Raw genomic sequence first — 7525 nt, 5'->3', positions numbered from 1 at the left:
AACTAGCTGACAGGGTGGCTGGTGTTTAAGAACCCAGCATGCATCATAACTAAGCATTCTTTTTCAGACGGTAGAAAAATGTCGATGTTATCTTTAGTGATAAATGGGCCTTTAAACACCGAGACCCATCCTATCTAAAGATAATATACAATAATGAGAAATCCTCAGCATTGTGACTCAAGGTTTTAAAATAGTTGCAAGTATTAAATTTCGCAGATCAATATTTTAGCCGACACTAGTTTGTTGCACACATTATTTAGATTTGTTCATACGCAAAATAGCATGTTTTTCATTACACACAAAGTAAGACACATGGTCAGTTTTATATGTTTCAACCTCATTTACTGAATTCAATCATTCCTTTATCTTACAGAATAAATACAAGTGTCATCTCAACAATAAACAGAATTAGGGTTTGAACTCTGATCTTCTCGGAAACAGTCAACAATCAATGGACATTAAATGTCACCTCGTGTCAGTAACGTGAAGACTGATCTCCTCGGCCTCCTGCTTCCTGCTCACAGCGGAGTCACGTGTCCCGGCAGAGGGGGGGAGGTGGAGTGGGATCTGGAAAACGCTCAGACAACAGTGACTGTGGAAAGCAACACTTCCCATTCATCGCAACACATTTCAGAACCACAACGATACCTGCCCGGGGTTACCTGGATTATTCACAATCCGTGTCCGGAGCAGAGCTCGGGTGCGTTTGGTTCGTTCCGCGCAGGGCTCAGGAGCGCTCCCTAGCGGGCGGGCAGCGTCCAGTGCGCTGCTGTGAGACAAATAAAGCCCAACCATGAATCAAACCACATTACATGACCTGGGCAACATGAGATAAACATGACATACATCACACCTTCATGTCTGTCCTATGTAAGTGTGAGTGGGTCTAAGGAGGTTGGGTGAGTTCCATGTAGACCGGTTCGTCCAAGGGTGCGTTTGGGTTCGTTCCTCTGGGCGACGCACGGCTCGGGAGCGCTCCCTAGTGGTCGGGCAGCGTCCAGTGCGCCGCTGTGAGACAAATAAAGCCCAACCATGAAACACGTGACTCACCAACCACAACAAAAAGACCTGGGCAACATGAGATCAACATGATATGAGACATACACTCATCACACCTTCATGTCTGTCCTATGTAATTGTCAGTGGGTCTAAGGAGGTCGGATCGGTTCCACGTAGACCGGATCGTCCAAGGGTGCGTTTGGTTCGTTCCTCCGGGCTCAGGAGCGCTCCCTAGTGGGCGGGCGGCGTCAAGCGCGTCGCTGTGAGACAAATAAAGCCCAACCATGAAACACGTGACTCATCAACCACAAACACGACGTGGGCAACATGACACAAACATGATACACAACACAGACTGTACAGTAACTTTTCACACCTTCATGTTTGTCCGTGTGAGTGTCACTAGTGGACAGGAGGAGGTCGGGCCGGTTCCACGAGGCCACGTAGGCCGTTCGATCCCGGTCACCAGCTCGGTTCAAACACTTCCTCAAAGTCCCGGAGCTGGAAGTCAACACAGGTTTCATACGCTGAGTCCAGAGCCGCGTACACGCTCCTGGGAGAAAGGGACTCGCTGTACAGATGCGACCATGTTTCTGTGGAGGCTGGAACCGACTGGATGTTTCTGCTCTTCATGTCTTCCTCTGCGTTACTCATCAGGAACTGGGTGGTGTTCGCCGGCGCCATTGTTCCTGGGTGTCGGCGGTTGTAGGCCGCAGCGGTTCTCTGCTCGCACACCGACCTTTCCTGCTCCTTCTTCTCCACGTTCAGCCTCAGGACTCGGGCGAGTTTAACCAGCTGTGCCCGCTTCTGCTCCCGGTGGAGTTGTTTCCGGATGGAGGCCCGGCTCGGTTTGCAGGCCTCGTCCGCCTCCAGCTGCCTCCACCTCGGTTTAGATGCGACTTTCACGGTCCTGCGAAGCAGACAGTCGGGTTTCACGTGTTTAGGCTTAGTCTCCATTTTTTCTAAGCACATATCCACCAAAAAAAATACGTCGAGCAAAAAAAAAAACCGAAGTTCTTCTCGTGCGAGTTGTCGCCGTTAACTTCTTCTTTGTGGATAACAATTTCTCTGAAGTTAAAAAAGTAAAGACCTGGAGCTACAATAGCTTTAAACTGGAAAACTAGAGTTAATGTTCGTGAATAAGCGGAGCTCAGACGACACGTCTATCTCTCAGCTGATTCTCGAGTAAAGTACGTAACTAACGTACCAGTCACGTTGCCTTGTATAAGAGAAAACTCCCACAATGCTTTGGTTTCGGAAACGGACTCCTGAGCTCGCCAGTGGCGGTGTCACGGTGAAGCTGCCATCTAGCGGTGCGGAGTGGGACAGAGTGACCCAATAATAAAATGCAATATAAATTTCATTTCATTTGTTTTTTCACGTCACAGATGCAGAATTTAATCCTTTTATTTCATTTGTATTTTAGGGTTTTATAAACGTAACAGCAGCAGAGAACATCCAAAACAAATAAATTGAATCCACATTTATGATTTATGCTCTTGTATTTTCCAAAGATTCATAATTTTATTTCATTTGTATTTTCTAATTTAGATTGGGGACTAATTCCTAACCAAAAAACGATTTGATTAATTCAAGGTCTATTGTGGACTTTCCTGCCTCATGAGGAAAAAAAAGATGACTGCAAACAAATAAATCTAATTTTGAAAGACACTATCAAACAACACCAATTCCAAATTAGAATATAACTCATATTACCACTGACATTTTCAGGCGACATTCTTTCTGCAGTCCCTCTCTCATGTGGCCTGTTATCGAGTAACTGCAGAACATTATACACAACACAATCTCCGTAATCACACAAGTAGAAAATTAGGATACAGATCAGTGAACAAAGCATCTCTACATCATGCAGGGACATGACATCAGTATCATCGGGGAAACAACCCAGTTAGATCACAGTAAATTTGCTATTGGGGAAAACCTCACAATGATGTATTAAAGGATACTGAAGTTATTTTTCAGCGGTTGACAGTATCTCCAGGGAATTTATTTGTTTGTGCACATGACACATGGGTCTTGAACAAATAGTGCAGAATTATAATTTGCCACCAGAGGTCGTACATGGACCACAGACTGTTTTTTGGATGGATGTGGATATTTGTTTCCTCGTGTTCTCTCAAAGGTTCTGTGTCTTTGAACAATTGATGTCGCCTGATTTATTTAAATAGTTCTGATGAATCAGTTTTCACCACGCGTTTTCTTATTTTCTTGCAACATAGAGCCAACACTTTAATAAACGTAAATGCAGCAGACGGCATCCGAGCAAAGGAAGACAATTGTCGTATATTGGGGTTGCGATGATGTGAAGATGATGAAGGAATCTCCGATGACACCGTCTTGATTGTATATAAAGGTTTATTACAAAAAGTTCAGTATCAATACAAGCAAAGCAATCTGCCTGGAGAGAGATTCGGGGCCAATGTAAATCTCCTCTCGAGGCAACTTCAACTCCTCGTTTATATAGGAGGGTTGTTTGCGTGAACCTAAAGAAAATGCATCTGGCTTTCCTCCAGATTGTCCGGTGCCAGGAAGGGAATAGCACCAGCTCAAATTTAGGGTGTCAGTTAGAGCCGTGGTCTAATGCTCTAATGTATACATTCAGTTATTCTCAAACAACCTAAAATTCCTCAGATTTTCTTAGGAGCTGGGGGCCTCAAACCCAAGGATACACTTCCTTTAAAGGGAAGACAACACATAGCATTTCAGACACCACACAATCTAATATACATTTTTGATTTATGCACTTGTATTTTCCAAAGATTGAAGTTAGAGTCACAACAACGATTGAACCATCTGTTCAGGGTTTTAGCCAACAAACAATTGCTGATGGCCTCTTGAGCATAAAGCTGAGCGTTGCCCTGCAGCTGACCCCTTGCTCAGTCGAAGGCAAACTGCCAAAAAAGATGAATATGTCCTTTGGGGAGTTTAAAGACTTCTCCTCTTCTCTGAGCACCCACAGCAGACTGCCTGCTGCACACTTGTTTCTGGTCCTGCTCTTGGCCGAGGTATCCGCTGACAGCACATCATGCTTCATCTCTCAGAGTGAGCAGCAGAGAAAGGCACCTTTCTTCTTCAGTTTCACACGTCGTCTGACTAAATATCTAATGCTAGTCCCTCTTCAAGCGAATATACGCATCTCCTGGGTGATTTTTCTGAATGTGGAGTTCCACATCTTGGCTTATTTCTAGCTCACCTGCTTATAACCCCATCTCCTCTACTTCTCTACTCCCCTCTTGGCGTTTAGGTTATTCAGTTTACTATCATCCATATAGAATTGCATACGATTCTCACCACACTGAATAAGAAATATACAAGCTTTATCTCACAGACAATCTGCTTTTCCTGGTTTGTGTTCAACTATTTGTACTGTGAATGAGTACTAATGTTGTGGGCAGGAATTCGTGCAGCTGGTGTGTGGATGTAGCTCAGCAGCAGCAGCATCCTGAGAGCTTCAGTGCTGATGGAGTTTTAATATGTCCTTAATTATCATTGCTGGAAGTTTATAAGCTGTTTATTTAATTTTTTATTGACAATAAACTGATGATTTCTTATTTTTGTTATTGTTATTTATGACACATGCACCTGGTACAAATCATGTGGCCTCTTCTGAACCCGCTTGTGAAATGATCCTTGGAGAACTTGCATTTCAAAGAATTACAAGTGGTGCAAATTGACATTTAGCCTCATGGATTTATTCGTTGCAGCTTTTAGGATTGCGATTTACTGTATGTTTGCAGACACAGAAAAAGTTTGAATCTTCAAAGGTCTTCTGGTTTCACCCACCACCTCCGGCCTTGCTTTCAGATACAGATCTACTTTGACTTTTGGATTTCCTGCTAAAAAGATAACTCTAACAGTAATATAATATAATAACATATATAATATTACTTTGTTATCCATCATGAACTTAAACATAGACTCAAACCTACATTAGCACGAACAAAGTAGTGAAACCTCAATTGAAAGACACTAAAACTGATTACATAAATATTGATATGTGCAGTTTTAATATCAGTCAGTGTTATTTTGTGCCTTTTGACCTGTGCAGAAAAATTAGATTATAGCTTTGACTCAGCAACATTTTGAAGCATCTAACAACCACATAAAAAAGCGAAAAACAAGAGGAAAAGGTTTTTGACGGTCTTCATGACTGAAAAAGAAATACAAAAGAGAAAGTAAAAGCTCTGGAGAGAACTAACATCTATATTCTTAAACCTTCAGGTGCCACAGCTATGTCTATAAAGAGACACAAGAGGAAACAAACGAATCATTTGCATCTACAAAGGCTCATGAAACACGAAACTTGAAATTTTAAAAAGAGCGAGAAGCACAGGAACATTGTCAAGTCATAGAGCTCTTGTTTCTTATAAATTTGATTATTAGTATTGTTCGTGTCTGTTTCTGTTTAAAATCTGGATGTGATCTCAGGCAATTTTCTTTGCCACAGTCTTTGTGGGAAGTGTGTCAGTGTTTGTGGGCTTGTCTGTGCACAGGGCCAGGACAGAGTTGTGTGTGAGTGATATTCACAGGAGCTGGGCACAGTTCAAGTTTCCTCCGCAGTGCAGTGGCTCTGTGCAGAGAGAGAGAGAGCGAGGCAGAGACAGACAGAGAGGGAGAGAGAGCTGGATGGGGAAGGACGAAGTAAAGCTGGATCACACACACACACACACACACACACACACACACACACACACAGACACTAACCTCCAGCTGCTCTATCAGGCACACTGTATTGCGTTGTCTGATGTAACTCATTTTGCAATTTGCTCGACGTTGATGCTCTTATGACCCTGAGGAGCCAGACTCCGAGCGATATAAATACCACAGGAGCAATCTGATCTCCCGGCTTCTCATTCACAAGCAAGTTCATATTTGTTGTTGATTTCTCTGCCCATTAGTCATCAAGCCCACGTGGATCTCACTTGGTTCTTCCAGTGGATATCCTCCTTTGCTTATCTCAAGTAGCCTACAGCTATCCTGTTTATACAGAGAAAAAGGTCATCTTAACATCACAATGAATCATTTATAGGGGAAGCTAGCATGGCAAGTCTGGAATTTTTCAGTTGGTCCTGCACAGCTTGGTTTTATGTAAAGTATATATAAACATATAAACTGTGATTAAAGATCAGATGAACAACAATTTCATGATTGATTCCTGGGCAGTATCTGATTGGTGTTTGTACAGAATAAACAGAGAGCACTGAAAAAACCCAAAGGAAGTGGTGACATTACAGAATCACAGGAAGCTGTAGGATATTGACTGTTATGTGCGTTATGACATTTTTACTGTAATTTCCTTTTTCCTTCTTGGCTATTGTGTTTGAGCTGGCAGTGTGCCTCTATGGAGAGTAGTGTTGGACCAGCACCTCAGCCCATTGGGAGTAAAGGAAAATGTCTCTGTGACGTGAGGATCTGTGTTCTGTCAACACGAGAAGCAATGATGAATCAAGCAAGGCATACTTTTACAGTTACTAGGAGACTGTCCCGCATCGGGGTGGTGCCCAAAAGTTCTCAACGGCCATTCACACCTTGACTCTGAGTGGGGGGTTCAACGACCTGAATGTTTTACATAAAGACTCCCAATGTAGGTAAAGACCCAGAGAAGTTAAATACCTGATACCACCCACTGGTCAGACGCTTCTTGTCCAAGAGGCGACTTCAGTTCTATAACATTTAGTTTTCACTTCTCAGGTCTGAGGACATGCTCGTCTTTGTCGTATATTGATTGAGAGAGTGAATATTTGTCCAGTTAAAATCTCTCCACTTCGATTCTTCACCCACTTTTTGGCCAGAAACAAACCAAAATCCAATGAATAAGCCCTGTTCTCTTGGGTTTGGTATACTTGTTGCCATGCCAACAGACTGATTAGCACAAGAACGTATCTCCATTCTTCAGAAGAAAAGGGAACATGATCCGCACTCTGTTTCAGTTTCTTCTTGTGTGTGTATATGTGTGCCCCGAGTTTGCTCCCACTCACTCCAGTAGAGTCTTTTTGGTCATCGCAGGCTCCCACAGTCCCGACGCCCACTGGCCACCTGCTGCACCAGATGCACGCTGGGATGTCTCAACCAGACAGATTGAACAGATGACCAGCTTAGACATCACATCTGCTGATGTGCAAAACATGGGCTTAAAATTCGACTGACCGGGGAAAGCCTGCGGTTCTGAGAAGATAAATATGTGGTTACTGGATTTCTGTTGTTTAGACGTGGATGCTAACAGATTCCTATTTGTCCCTGTGTTTGTGGCAGAAATGCTGTGTGTGTGTGTGTGTGAGTGTGTCCTGCACTGCAGTGCCACTCTTTTGCTGGTGTGAGACAAATGTAGTGTCTCTTAGATTTCCCCTCACTGTGCTGTGACCCTGGCTCTAGCGGGATGTGTCTAATGAGAGCTATATATATCCTGGAACAAACCTGACACTGGCACTCATAAGACCGCAACCCTTGCGCACACCCACCCACCCACCCACCCACCCACACACACACACACACACACAACACACAC

The 7525-nt window shown here is 43.5% G+C and overlaps 1 long non-coding RNA gene across 1 annotated transcript; it reads right to left on the bottom strand.

Moving 5' to 3' along the window:
• Positions 1-320: 320 nt before the first annotated feature.
• LOC138406744 (uncharacterized) lies at positions 321-2244 on the bottom strand. The gene is made up of 4 exons (XR_011240105.1): positions 1376-2244; positions 1116-1259; positions 854-1008; positions 321-769 (listed from the first exon to the last, which is right to left on the bottom strand). It is a non-coding gene; the product is annotated as an uncharacterized lncRNA (long non-coding RNA).
• Positions 2245-7525: the final 5281 nt, after the last annotated feature.

Source organism: Paralichthys olivaceus, chromosome 23 (genome assembly GCF_024713975.1).
Source record: "Paralichthys olivaceus isolate ysfri-2021 chromosome 23, ASM2471397v2, whole genome shotgun sequence".
NCBI classification, from domain to species: Eukaryota; Metazoa; Chordata; class Actinopteri; order Pleuronectiformes; family Paralichthyidae; genus Paralichthys; species Paralichthys olivaceus.
This window is presented reverse-complemented; position numbering and strand designations above follow the sequence as displayed.